The sequence below is a fragment of the Jaculus jaculus genome, chromosome 13, assembly GCF_020740685.1.
Source record: "Jaculus jaculus isolate mJacJac1 chromosome 13, mJacJac1.mat.Y.cur, whole genome shotgun sequence".
Lineage (NCBI taxonomy): Eukaryota > Metazoa > Chordata > Mammalia > Rodentia > Dipodidae > Jaculus > Jaculus jaculus.
Window position 1 is genome coordinate 82,615,203 of NC_059114.1, and position 14,387 is coordinate 82,629,589.

General features: G+C 37.7%; 1 protein-coding gene across 1 annotated transcript in view; it reads left to right on the forward strand.

Moving 5' to 3' along the window:
- Positions 1–14,387, forward strand: part of Cdh12 (cadherin 12) — a 193,891-nt gene that overhangs the window by 156,675 nt on the left and 22,829 nt on the right. The gene's annotated exons all lie outside the window — the stretch shown is intronic.

Here is a 14,387-nt window from a genome sequence, read left to right on the forward strand (position 1 = left end):
TAAGTCCAGGAAAGGATCTTCAAGCTGAGATTCACAATACCATATTTATTTGATGGGGCACTTATTGATATCACTATATATTTCTCAAATTTAGTCAGGAGGGGATATTTACATTTAACTTTTAGCATAGTTTGTTTGAAGAGAAGTTCTTTGTCCAAGTACTCCAGTAATGTCCATTGGAAAGTTTGAGAAAGTTTCTGTGGGACATTATTTGCTTTTACTTTCCCAGTATATTCTGTGCATCTGGTAAACATTTACAACACCTTACATACCAATTTGACATTTTTATAAAATAAATCTATGGATACTTATTTCTACTGAGGAGTGTTGTTCCCATCTTGTTCAATTGGATTTAATTATGCAACAGTTGGGCTGAAGAGATGCCATAGAGGTTAAGGCATTTGCCTGCAAAGCCAAAGGACTCAGTTTCCATTCCCAGGACACACATAAGCCAGATGCACAAGGTGGCACATGCATCTGGAGTTCCTTTACAGTGGCTAAAGGCCCTGGCACACCCATACTCTCTCTCTCTCTCCATCTCTTTCACAAATAAATAAAATAAAACAAAAACAATTATACAACAATTATATGGTCCTCAGAAAATGCTTCTAAATATGGAGAAACAGATGTCTTTTCCAACACCTCAGTGAGACCTTTTGTCAATTTCATCATTGCCAGGCTCTGTCTTATGCTCTGAGTCTAACAATAACAGTCCTGCAGGTTCTGTTCATTTTAATACCGTCATTGACTTTGGGTAAACAGCCTGGCAGAATACTATAGTAGATACATCACATATTGATGCTGGGGTCACCATCCCAGCTAAGCAAAATATTGCAGCTAAACTTGACAGACTGCTTGACACATGCCTCTGTCTTCAATTATTTAGTCATTCTCCCAGCTAGCTGAATGCCCAAAGAAACACATCGTCTGAAATGCCTATTAACATAGCCAAATTCTACATAACTTGCTACTTAGAAAAAAAAGGAAAGTTTTGGGAAACATGACGCCACTTTATTATTTTAAGCTATTTCACTCCAGGGTTGTGTACTGTGATAAAGCATTACATTTTTGGAGACATTTTAAAGGCAGCATCAATGGTAGGTTCTATTTCTATGACAGGGGTTTATGGGCTGTCCAGTTTGTTCAAACAGGGAAGAGAGAAGTCAGAAAGCTGGAGTCATTCTTCTCTGCCATGTAGCGTACTGTGGTTGCCGTGCCCGTGCTAAAGAGTTGACGCGGTCAGTACAAACAGCATGAGAAGGCTAACACTCCTCTTGTTTGGGTTTGTGAGTTCTTTGTGTCTGGGATTTTAATAATATCTCAGTGCAGGATTCCAATAAAGACAGGAGACTTTACATAGATCAAACACCCCTTACTCGACAAGCAGCCTTCTTGGGTGAAAGATGAAGACAGTTTCTCAGTTTCAGTTCTTCCTGATCTGCCCAGTTTTCCCTGCGGTCTTTCTCTCATCCTTGACAAGTTAAGCCTTGTGATCTACCCTGAACTTCCTCTACTTCTCTACTGTGTGGTCCCTGCTTCTTACGTCATTTACAACCAATTGCCTCACAGAGAGAGAAGACTGTCAACTTGGCCAGACCTATATAGTAGTGAAAAGAGAATGTCAGTCTCATTTTCTTGAAAGATTTTCCACTCATATTATCTTTAAGATTTCCTTTTATGGTTATCATCATTTTTCTAGCCATATTGTACCCTCTTATATGTGTTAATATTCATTCCTTTCATTATAAATTTCAATATTCAATTAATTGAACTAAATTAAAATTTTTTGCAGACAGTTAAGCTATGGTATCACCGAAATGATGAACAATCTAAACTGCTTGAAAAATATAGTTAAAAACATAGTTGTAAATTGTGAATCTAATCTCTAGTCAATTATGTTGATTTCCCTACCATCACTTAGACATAATAAGTGAAAAATGATGAGATGCTATAATTTCAAGTAAATTCTATTTCATAGATAACCTATCTAAAATAAACATAGCCTCTAGAAATTGAAACTAATTGAATCCTTCCTATTAGTACACACATAAAACACACGCAGTCTTTTGTATTATGTGTAGTACTCCCCTATGTCTTTTTAAAAATATTTTCATTTATTTGTAAGCAGAGAGAGAGAAGGAGGACAGAGAAAATGTGTGCACCAGGGCCTCCAGTTGCTGAAAATAAACTCCAGATGCATGTGCCACTTTGTACATCTAGCTTTACAAGGGTACTGGGGAGTCAAACTCAGGTTGTTAGCCTTTGCAGACAAGCACCTTAAACATTAGTCATTTCTCCAGCCTCAAGCCCCTGTATCTTAACTCCAGCTGAACATCTCTAGACAATTTGTAGACCTGCTGTTACTTAGCTGTGAAAGGTCTATTCCTCCCCTGTGATGACCTAGGCTATCAAATCATCTTGGTGGCATGAGCATAGTCAGAACACAGACTTTATTTTTAATTCAAGCTAGGGTCCCCCTGTAACCCCGGCTGACCTAGAATCCAGTCTGTATTCTCAGGGTGCCTTTGAACTCATGGTGATCCTCCTATCTCTGCCTCCCGAGTGCTGGGATTAAAGGTGTGCACCACCACATCCATCCAGAAGAATCCAGTTGTGTCTGTTAAAGCTCTGGGTTTTGATGAATTACAAAACAGAAGAATGTATGGATCTTCACATTGTACATTATTACCCATGATATTTGAAAAATTGAAAAAAAAGAAAAATTGATTTCCTAAACTGATAGAACCTTAGCTGACAATTCATGAATATTACTAATGAGTATGCTTATCCAACTTACTGATGATAGTTTGTTTTTTTTTTTCTTAAATGCTGGTCAGGAGACCCTAAATTAAAGATAATAGTTTGCATTGACCCTCATATTCAGAACCCAAATTAGACACAGTCTATGTGCAAACTGAATCTATGACTGATGCTGAACTAATAAATCTCCAGTGATGAAACCCTTGGAAGTCCTTCTATCTATTCCAAGATCATTCAATGATTTACATACTGTGGTAGTTTGAATAGATGGCCCCCAATATATTCAGTGTTTTATTAGTTTGTAGTTTGCTTCTGCAGCCACCTGGCTGGAGGCAGTGTCACCGGATGGATGTTAAGGTGTGGTGGTGGGCTTCAGATTTCAATCTAAAGATATGCAAAGTGTTCCTAGCTGGAGTTCCTGAAGTGTGCTGTGCTGTACTGTGTGGCCTTTGGCTTCTCTCTCTCTCTCTCTCTCTCTCTCTCTACTTGGACCTGTGAAGGCAGGCCAGCTTTTTCTGCCATTATGGAACTTCCTCTGGACCTGTAAGCTTCAATAAATATCCCTTCCTACATATCTGTGCCTGGTCTGGAAGTTCATCTCAGTCAACCAGAAGGTGTCTGAACATATACCATTGAGGAAGTGTGGTGGAACATAAACCCTCCAGCTATATGAAAAATAAAGATGTTACATACATATCATGTGCTAAATACTAAGAAGTAAAAGTTAAGAGTAGATTTTATTTTGTGGCATTGCATAGTGTAAAACATATATTATTCATAATGGAATGCCTAAGATTGTCTTCACTGATCAACAAGCCATCTGAACAGGGCCTAGCATCCTAGGGAATGAATGATTAATAAACATCCCACTCTCATTCTACCAAGAATAAAATTGTGTAAGTATACACCTTCTTGAAGATTTCATGAGCATACATTTTGTTGCTGTTGACCCTCTATAAATACACTCAAATAAGGTTAAATAAGATAGTTCAACAATTGAACAACTTTTAAACAGTTAAAACAGCCATTAATCAGTGTTGCTATAGTTGTAGGTCCAAATATTTTTATTAGACCGTTAATAAATATTTTATACATTACTGCTTTGTTGTTTTATGATATAAATCTTGAGAATTTTAAAAAGAACGAAACTAAAAATTTAATTCATTTAAGTAGAAAATTTTAGTAGGTGTGTGCTACTAATGGTTTGGAGTTAATCTAGCAAATGTTATTAGTTAAATATAATAATAATGATAATATAATTATACTCCTATAAAGTATTTCATGTACATGTACAAACAGATCATCATGAGACACTTATTTTTGTTATGTAAAGTTCCCAATGAATGGGTTACATTCATTCTGTAATAAGGAAAATATCAGTGGTGTGCTTCATCAAATGCTATGTTTGACAGATTTTACATGCAAACATGGGGTTATGAGTTAATATTTAATTGTTCTATAATAAATTTTAATGTTTTGTAGAGATATATTTTAAATGTTATTAACTAAGGGAAAGTGATATTCTATATATATGGAAAAATCACCTCTAAATTCAGTATCTATAATTCAGGTTTAACATAAATTATTCATTTTTTTAGCTTTATGTAGGACCATATGCACTGTAAGCAATATTTGTTGTGAGTACTGGGAAAAATTTAGAAAATATTTAAGGTTAGGTAGAAATTAGCAGCAAAATAAATAACTTACAGCATGGACATTAGGTTAGAATCCTAGTTGTTCAGATTTGAATGCTAACAAGAAGTTAGAAAAGGGTGTGCATGGTCACTGAAAGATTATTAAGCAAGGGAAGATTGTTAAAAATTAATGATTTCTGGGCAGAATTTTCAGAAAGGCTTGGTTGAACAGTACAACATATTTTTCAGCCATGAAGTAATGCTCTCAGACAATGTGTATCCTTATTCTTTTTTTTCAATTTTTTTTTTACATTTTTATTAGCATTTTCCATGATTATAAAAAAAGTCCCATGGTAATTCCCTCCCCCCCCCACACTTTCCCCTTTGAAATTCCATTCTCCATCATATTACCTCCCCATCTCAATCATTGTACTTACATATATACAATACCAACCTATTAAGTACCCTCCTCCCTTCCTTTCTCTTCCCTTTATGTCTCCTTTTTAACTTACTGGCCTCTGCTACTAAGTATTTTCATTCTCATGCAGAATCCCAATCATCTGTAGCTAGGATCCACATATGAGAGAGAATATGTGGCGCTTGGCTTTCTGGGCCTGGATAATCCTTTCCAGGTCCATTAATTTTTCTGCATATTTCATAACTTCATTTTTCTTTACCGCTGAGTATAACTCCATTGTATAAACGTGCCACATCTTCATTATCCACTCATCAGTTGAGCGACATCTAGGCTGGTTCCATTTCCCAGCTATTATAAATTGAGCAGCAATAAACATGGTTGAACACATACTTCTAAGGAAATGAGATGACCTGAAACTCTGAAACTACTAGAGGAAAAAGTAGGGGAAACCCTTCAACATATTGGTCTTGGCAAAGACTTTCTGAATACAACCCCAATTGCTCAGGCAATAAAACCACAGATTAATCACTGGGACCTCATGAAATGACAAAGATTTTGCTCTGCAAAGGACACAGTGAAAAAAGCAAAGAGGCAACCTACAGAATGGGAAAAAAATCTTCACCAGCTATATATCTGATAGAGGATTAATATCTAGGATATACAAAGAACTCAAAAAGTTAAATAATAAGGAATCAAACAAGCCAATCAAAAAATGGGCTATGGAGCTAAATAGAGAGTTCTCAAAGGAAGAAATACGAATGGCATATAAGCATCTAAAAAATTGTTCTACGTCACTAACCATCAGGAAAATGCAGATTAAAACTACATTGAGATTCCATCTCACTCCTGTCAGATTGGCCACCATCATGAAAACAAATGATCATAAGTGTTGGCGGAGATGTGGAAAAACAGAAACCCTTCTACACTGCTGGTGGGAATGCAATCTGGTCCAGCCATTGTGGAAATCAGTGTGGAGGTTCCTAAAACAGCTAAAGATTGATCTACCATATGACCCAGCTATAGCACTCCTAGGCATGTATCCTTATTCTTTATAGAGGAGTAATAGTAAATCAATTGCTTAACTATACTAGCCTTACAGATGCATATAAAATGGCTTATTTGGTCCCCTAAAGAAATATTTCATAGGGCTGGAGAGATTGCTTAGTGGTTAAGCACTTGCCTGTGAAGCCTAAGGACCTCAGTTGGAGGCTCGATTTTCCAGGACCCATGTGTTAGCCAGTTGCACATGGGGGTACATGTGTCTGTAGTTCATTTGCAGTGACTGGGAGCCCTGGAGCACCCATTCTCTCTCTCTCTCTCTCTATCTGCCTCTTTCTCTCTCTGTTACTCTCAATTAAATAAATAAAAATGAAAGAAACAATCAAAAAAAAGCAATATTTCATGGAGTTACTGTTCACACTGTAGGAGTGAGGAGATAGAAGCTATGAGGAATTCTTTTTTTCTTAGTAGCCTGTGTCCAAGACCTGTGATGATCAAGTGAGGATTGGCAACCATCTCTCTCACTTCCAAATACATTCTGAGAAATAAATGCCAACAGTGCCACAGGGCCATTTGCTAGTCAAGTTCCATTATTTTATTGTAAAAGTTAGTAACAATAATAATAGTCAGGAGGGTGTTCAAAGATTAAGCACACTGTGCAAAAACTACTTGTATTTAAGTTAATCATATACTTAAAATTAATGTTCAGTTCTTGAAATCTTTTTATTTATTTGCTGTATGTTTTTGCTTATTATAATTGCATGCTGAATTTGATTTAATAAATAAAATAAAACTACTCAAACTGGAAAATAAAGAATTCTTATTGCAGTTGTTGTTTTTGAAGCCAACTGACCCAGAACTTACTTTGCGGTCTTAGGCTGACTTCAGATTCTTACCTCTGCTTCCCATGGCTGGGATTAAAGGTGATCCCAATGAAGAAATCTTATGCATCAAGTGCTATGTGTACAATAGAAGTATAGTTTGGTCATAAGTGTGAAATGACAGCTTCACTTTCTGGCTACTGTCAGAGTTCATAGTTATTTCACCAGAAAAAAAAAAAGATATTTTCCTGTATAGGTTAAAATATTTTATACATACCACATTTCTATTAAACATCTTATTAATTATATTTTCTTAATTCTTTTTATCTTAATATTTTATTTTATTTTGCTTGTTTGAGAGAAAGATAAAAAGGGCAAATAGAGAAAGAATGGGCATACCAGGGTCTCTAATCACTGCAAATAAGTCCAGGCACATGTTGCACATCGAGTATCTGACTTAATGTGGGTACTTTATTTATTTATTTATTTATTTATTTATTTATTTATTTATTTATTTATTTTTACCTTGGTAGATAATGGTTTCATGGCAGGTCATTTCTTAAGACTCACCATGAGCATTTACTAAGATGAGATGTATCAATCAATGCTAATTTTAGGCCTTCTAACAGTATAATAACCACAGTCAAGCTATGGGATGTAATAAATAGTCAGTGAAGTATTTTTAGTGACCCAAGTAGCATAAAACACACTCAGTATAGGACATTAATTGAAGCACTTAAATACATAGATGATATCATTGTAACAGATCCGAAACAACTGCCCTATAGTGAGAGGGCACGAAGCCGGATTTTGTAGACAACTCATGCTTATGTGTCAAGGTATTAAAGAGAAACATAAGAATAATGTTACCTAGAGCTATGCTGCTTTCCATTAAGAATCCTTCAGTCTTTGCAGCAGAAGTATGTCAGAACATAGAAAAAATATGCTCTCCGTATTGACATGGTATCCAATAATTAATGGGACATTATTATTATGTGTTATAAATCAATAACATTATTTCACCTATCTGTGCATCAACACTCTGTGGTGAATCTGAGTCCTGTGAATGTTTTCTAATAAGGCTGCAATGATATTGACTTGGTGGGTTATGCCAAGGATATCTTTTAGAACATTGGAGTTGTGTAACAGTGACCTACCAGCTATTGTGTGAGGTATTCTTCTCATTGTTATATGAGCTCCTATAATTCTAATAGATTCTAGTGTGAACAAATGAAAAAAAAAAATAAAAACAGTAGCCAGATGAAAGTCCAGTTTTACAACCTGTGGCAGTTTGAAATAATTTATTAAAGTTTGTGACTGAGATCTGCCACCACTGGGTTTGAGGAGGTGTCACTGTGGGTGGATCCTATGGTCCAGCCCTAAGTCATGGAAGTAGATTTGTAATTCTGGTCTAAAGATGTACAAAACACTTGATCTTTGCCTGGATTTCCTAAAGTGTGCTTGCCTGCTTGCTCTCCTCTCTCTCTCTCCCTCCTTCTCCCTCTCTCTCTCTCTCTCTCTCTCTCTCTTTCTCCATGGCAGTGGGACTAATTTCTGGCATCACGAAATTTCCCCTGTAAGCTTCAATTCCCTTCTCTCATGACTGTGTCTGATCTGGAGGTTTACCCCAGTGATCAGAGGCTCACTGCTACACAAACTAGTTATACTAATGATGTCATCACATTTGCCACTTTCTGATCGGTAGAAACAGGTTATTAATACTAGAAAACATGTATAGGTGCAGTTACATGTTAATGTAAATATCAAGAATTGTGTTTATTCAGAAGCATTTCAAAGGTGCCTACCATAAATGTATATATAACATGCAGACAATAAAGAGTAGAGACCATATTACCTGGGATTTAAGTAATGTACTAAAAAAAAAAATTGGAGATATAACAAGTTGTAAAATGTATTAAAGTGTGTAATAAAATTATGAAGTAATTTCAAATTGAAATTGAAGTAATTGGTATTGAGTATTTAAGTATTCTTTATTTTTTAGGGGTTATATTTTGACTGGAGACCTTAAAATATTGATTATTTATTTATTTATTTATTTTCTAGGAAAAAGAGAGAAAGAGAAAGAAAGAAAGAAAGAAAGAAAGAAAGAAAGAAAGAAAGAAAGAAAGAAAGGGATGAGAGAGACAGATTTTTAGAGAATAATGCTCCACAGCCTCTTGCCACTGCCAATGAACTCAAGATGCACATTCACAGTGTGCATATGGCTTAACACAGGCACCAGGGAATGGAAAGAGGGCTGTCAGGTTTTGCATGCAAGTGCCTTTAAACACTGCACCATCTCTACAGCTCCTTGACTGGAGTCTTTACAAAAGGCCTTGGCATGGTGCAAATAAGTGTATTGCAAGTTGACAAAACATTGTAAGCAAAGTAAAACCGCTTTCAGAGTCGGTAACATCATATATTGCAAGTAATGAGGGACGGCTTTGCACACAGAGGGAAGCTCGAGAAACAAAAAAGAAACCTTCAGGTTTTTGTAACCATGGCCAAAATGGTCACTGAGAATTTAGTTTGTTCCAATGCAGTTATAATTCACCGTCATTTCATCTTCTACCAGTGTTTCTCCCACACCACATGTGCCTACAGAGGTATAATTTTTCTCCAGGTTTTCTAATATGATGGCATTGGAAGGCATGGATAATCCTGGACATGGATCCCAACCATCCAATAAGAGTTGCTTAAAGGGTTTTCCTGACATATCTATGTGCCAGACTGAGAAGTGGCATCTTTGGGTTGGTCATGAATCTCTGCAAGTATCCTGCAAAATCCTACCCATAACTGTGTTACACCCACATGCATTAAACAAGAATAGATTTTTGGGCCTATTGAATATTTATTAAATTAGTATTTCTGAGAACATGGTTTACATGTCTACATCTTGAGGAGCTCTCTTGGGTTGATTCTTTTTTTAAATTTTTATTTATTTATTTTTTTGTTTTAATTTTTTATTTATTTGAGAGCGACAAACACAGAGAAAAAGACAGATAGAGGGAGAGAGAGAGAATGGGCGCGCCAGGGCTTCCAGCCTCTGCAAACGAACTCCAGACACGTGCGCCCCCTTGTGCATTTGGCTAACGTGGGACCTGGGGAACCGAGCCTCGAACCGGGGTCCTTAGGCTTCACAGGCAAGTGCTTAACCGCTAAGCCATCTCTCCAGCCCTGATTCTTATATTAGTCAGGGTTCTCTAGAGGAACAGAATGGCTAGAATGAATTATATTAAAAAGGGAACATACTGGATTAGTTTATGGCAGTCCAAATAGTAGTGCAGGCCTGAGAATCTAGGAACCAAGTAGCTACTCAGTCCACGTGGCTGGAAGCCTCGGCAGTCCCAGGCCAGCACTGAAGGCCTGGAGGCTTCCTGAGGAGCCACTGATTTTCAATCCACACGGGCCTTCTGTCCGCGCTGGTCTTCAATCTAAGCTGAAAGGCAGTAAGGAGCTTTGGCAGCCAAGTGGAAGGAAACAAGGGCTCTCTTCATCCAGAGCTTCCTTATACGAAGTCCCTTTTTGAGAGGGGCAGCCCACTCTGGTGGAAGGGCTCACCCTGTAGGAAGGACTTCCTCCTTCAGTTAACCCTTCCTGGAAGCAACCTTAGAGACACACTGGAGAGGGATTTCTGTGAATTACTAAACAGATCAAGTTGACAACATCTTAATCATCACAAGCCCACCCCTTGTTCAACTTGATAGCAAGCCATATTTCCTTACGTCATACTTAATTGCCAAATGAAAACACTAACAAGCTCATAATTCTGCCTAACATGGTATAACTATCCCAAGTACAACAGAAATGCAAAATCTTCCCCACAAGAAGCAAGGTTCCTTGAGGAATGATTACTCTCTAATATAATAGGTCTAATATAAATTAAAAACAGTTAGCTAGGGATATAATCTTAATATTGGTATAGATATTTACAAACACTCCATATCACGGTAGGACAGAAACATGGCAATTACAGTCCTTGTTTCTGTATCTATTCACATGGCTTTAGATGGAATTTGTGACTACCTTCTTCTACTACCCATTCTGCATTTCTTCCACCTTCAGCAAGCACCTCGGCAGGTCTTGATTCTTTACCTGGAGGGGTGACTCATACCTTTATTCCTGAAGGATCTGGGCCATTTATTGCACTACTTCTATTGGGTTGTCACAGTTGTCCATTGACTTTGATCATAGGGTATGGTAACATTCAGAGATTTCCTAAAGGATCTCCTGCACTCCAGATATACTTACTCTTCCTTAACTCAATTGTGGAGCAGCCATCCGGCTTCCGCCTGGTAGTCTGGATCTGTCACCCCTGCTATCGCTGTAACTCCTTTCTCAGTCTGCTCACTCAAGGGCATCAGGAGCCCAAAGCAGCCTGGGGGTGTCTTAGCTTCCAATTCAGTGGAATTTTCTTTGTGCCTCCTTATCAAAAGCACTCTCCCCTCTGGCACAAAGACCTCTAGGCCAGCAGAGTGTAAGGTTGCAGGAACAGGAAGCAAAAATTTATCTAAGAGTTCACTTGGGGTGATGGTAAGTGGGACCATTCCCATTTCCACCTCTTGATCCCTGGACCCAAGAATCTGGGCTACAGGAAGAACTGTACCATATATCGGATGTTGATTCAGAGCATATGCAGCCTGCTGGAAGGCACTGCCCCAGCCCTGAAAGCTACTGCCACCTAGTTGGCCCTATAGCTATCTCTTTAAAAGGCCATTCCATGGTTCTATCAAGGTTCAGGGTGGTGGGGCACGTGGTAAGACCAGTGAATTCCATGATCATGAGCCCACTGCTATACTTTCTTGGCTGTGAAGTGAGTTTCTTGGTCAGAAGCAATGCTGTATGGAATGCCATGATGGTGGATAAGGCATTCTGTAAGCCCACAGATGGTAGTTTTGGCAGAAGTAGTACATACAGGAAAAGCAAATGCTTACCCAGATTAAGTATGTAACAATGTGGTGGTTTGATTTAGGTATCCCCCATAAACTATGGTATTGTGAATGCTAGTCTCCCCAGCTGATGATAATTGGAAATTAAAGCCTTCTGGAGGCAGTGTATTGTTGGTGGCTAGCTTATGGGTGTATAGCAACTTTCCCCATTCCAATGTTAGGCACACTGTCATGTTGCTATTGTCCACCTTAGGTTGGCCAAGAGGTAATATCAACCCTCTGCCCATGTCATCATTTTCCCCTTCCATCAGGGAGCTTTCCCTCAAATCTGTAAGCCAAAATAAACCTTTTTACCCACAAGCTGCTCTTGGTCAGGTGTTTTCTGCCAGCAATGTGAACCTGACTGCAACAGTAATATTGGTACCGAGGAGTGGAGTTGCTACAAGAAAACTGACTGTGTGGTTTTGGCCTTTTGGAGCTGATTTTCATGAGTAATGTGGAAGGTTTTGAAGCCTTGGCCTAAGAGGCGCCTTTTAGTGCCGTAAGTACAGCTTGACTAACTATTTTGGTCAGAGTTGAAAGGCCTAATGCAGTAGGAACTATTTATTGTGAGGTTTGACTTATGAGGGTGAGAAAGAACTTTGCTTGGACTGGGGTAGAAACAGTTTGTGTGAGAGTCTTGCTGTTAATGCCTTGTCCTGAGAATTTTTGCAGGGTTGCATTCCATAGAAATGGACTGGGATTATCAGAGGGATATGGCCCAGAAAGAAATCTTTAAGCCAAAACTTCTGTCTCCTGTTCTGCAGCAATTGAGAGGTTACAACCATTGAGTTGTGCTGGCTAACCTGTGTTGGGACAATAGAGAGAATGAAGTCTTTTGAAGGGGCCAGAATGCTGAAGGAGTGTCCTGTTCTCCAAAGTCTGTTTTATTTCCCCCCACCCTGGATTAAGAAACTGGCACTCCACCTGGTATTATAGAGCATATGAAATTCAGAAAAGAGAGTATCATTGAGTTTGCAATGTGGTTATATGTTTTGGAAATGACCATGGACAATGTGAATCAGGCTTTCTGGATGCCTGCAATGGAAACCCAATGAAATCATGAGGATGAACCATGGGTTGCAATGGAGACCCAGTGTAGATGCTGAGACCACAAGATGGCTGCCAGGGAGAGCTGTCAACCAGGATTAAGTTTTCCAGGACAGTTAGTCGCCTACCTGGAAGGGCGGAATTGGAACCCCAGAGATTTGCTGCTGGTTAGAATTATCAGAATTGGAGGTTTGTCACTGGTTAGAGCTGTTGGATTTGGAACTGTAGAGTTTGATGTTTACCCTGGTTGTTGTAAATCTTGTATTGGTTGGATATTTCTTTGCTATTCCCAATGCTATCTATTGCAGTGTGAATGTTTATTCTGTGACATTATGGGCATTTTGGGATTTTTTGGTATTATGGCTCAGTTAAAAGACCTTGGGCCTTTGGAACATTTGAACATCATTGGAATTGATAAAAACTTTAGGGGCTTTTAAAGTTGAATAAATGCATTGCAGTTTAAATCATGTATGGTTATCAGTTTCTGGGGGCCAGGGGTGAAATGTGGTGGTTTGATTCAGGCGTCCCCCATAAACTTAGGTATTCTAAATGCTTATATCCCCAGCTGATGACAATTGGAAATTAAAGTCTCTTAGAGGTGGTTTATTTTGGGGGGTATGTTTATGGGTGTTATACCCAGTTCCCCCATGTCAGTGTTGGGCGCACTCTTCTCTTGTTATTGTCCATCTTATGTTGGCCAGGAGGTGATGTCCACCCTCTGCTCATGTCATCATATTACCCTGCCATCATGGAGCTCCCTTGAGCTTGTAAGCCAAAATGAACCTGTTGATCCCACAGGCTGTTCTTGGTCTGTTGATTTCTGCAGTAATGAGAACCTGATGACAACAATTCTCATGGACGATAATTTTAGAATAAAAAGTGAAAAAAAAATTCTAGCATACTTTATGAGCTCACAGTTAAGGAAACAAAGTGGAACATATTTCAGTGCATAGTAGACATTGAGGTCTAAATATTACTATTGTTGTTTTTAAATTTGTAAACTAATATCATTTCTTTCCCTTAAATTGCTAAAATTGTTTTTTCTCTATTTTCCATGGAAGCTTGACTTTGTGTGCAAAAGTCTAGGTAGTCTATCAATCATTTTCTAATTTTTTTTATCCCCAAGTTACTATATGATTCTATTTTGTACTCTCAAAGAAAGATAACTTTGATTTTTATGTGAATTGGTAACATTTCAATAATGGTGCAAAGGATAATACTGTGAAGAAAGAATTCCTTATGAAGTATCCCCTCGACTTCATAAAATATTGCTGGGTATCCTATCTACTGAAATGAAATTCATTAACACCACCATGATCATCAACTTAATTTAGAAGTGTCATCCTTTTCCCCACTATTATGTGCTGGAAAATTATAATGAAATCTAAATTTATGTTGCAATGGCTTATATTTTATTTTAAATTTTCAGTTGCATATGGGTATAGTACAATAATTGAAATATGTAGGTACATTTTAAATCAATACAAATCCATATACAACATTAATCCCAGTATCATTTTTTTTCTTAATTTGTTTCTGATTTTATCATGAACTTAAAATTGCATGATGGACTTTTCACATAAAGGCTGAAGTTTGGATTTTAAAGTGTATTTTATGAGTAAAACAAATTTCTCTTTTCATAGCATACCAACGAGAAGTATAACTTAGGAATCATTTGTGTGACAATAATAATATATTGACCCCCACCATATTTAATATATTTATGCAGTGAAACTTTTGATTAAGTTTGAGGCTTTTAGTACTACAGAGACTACTT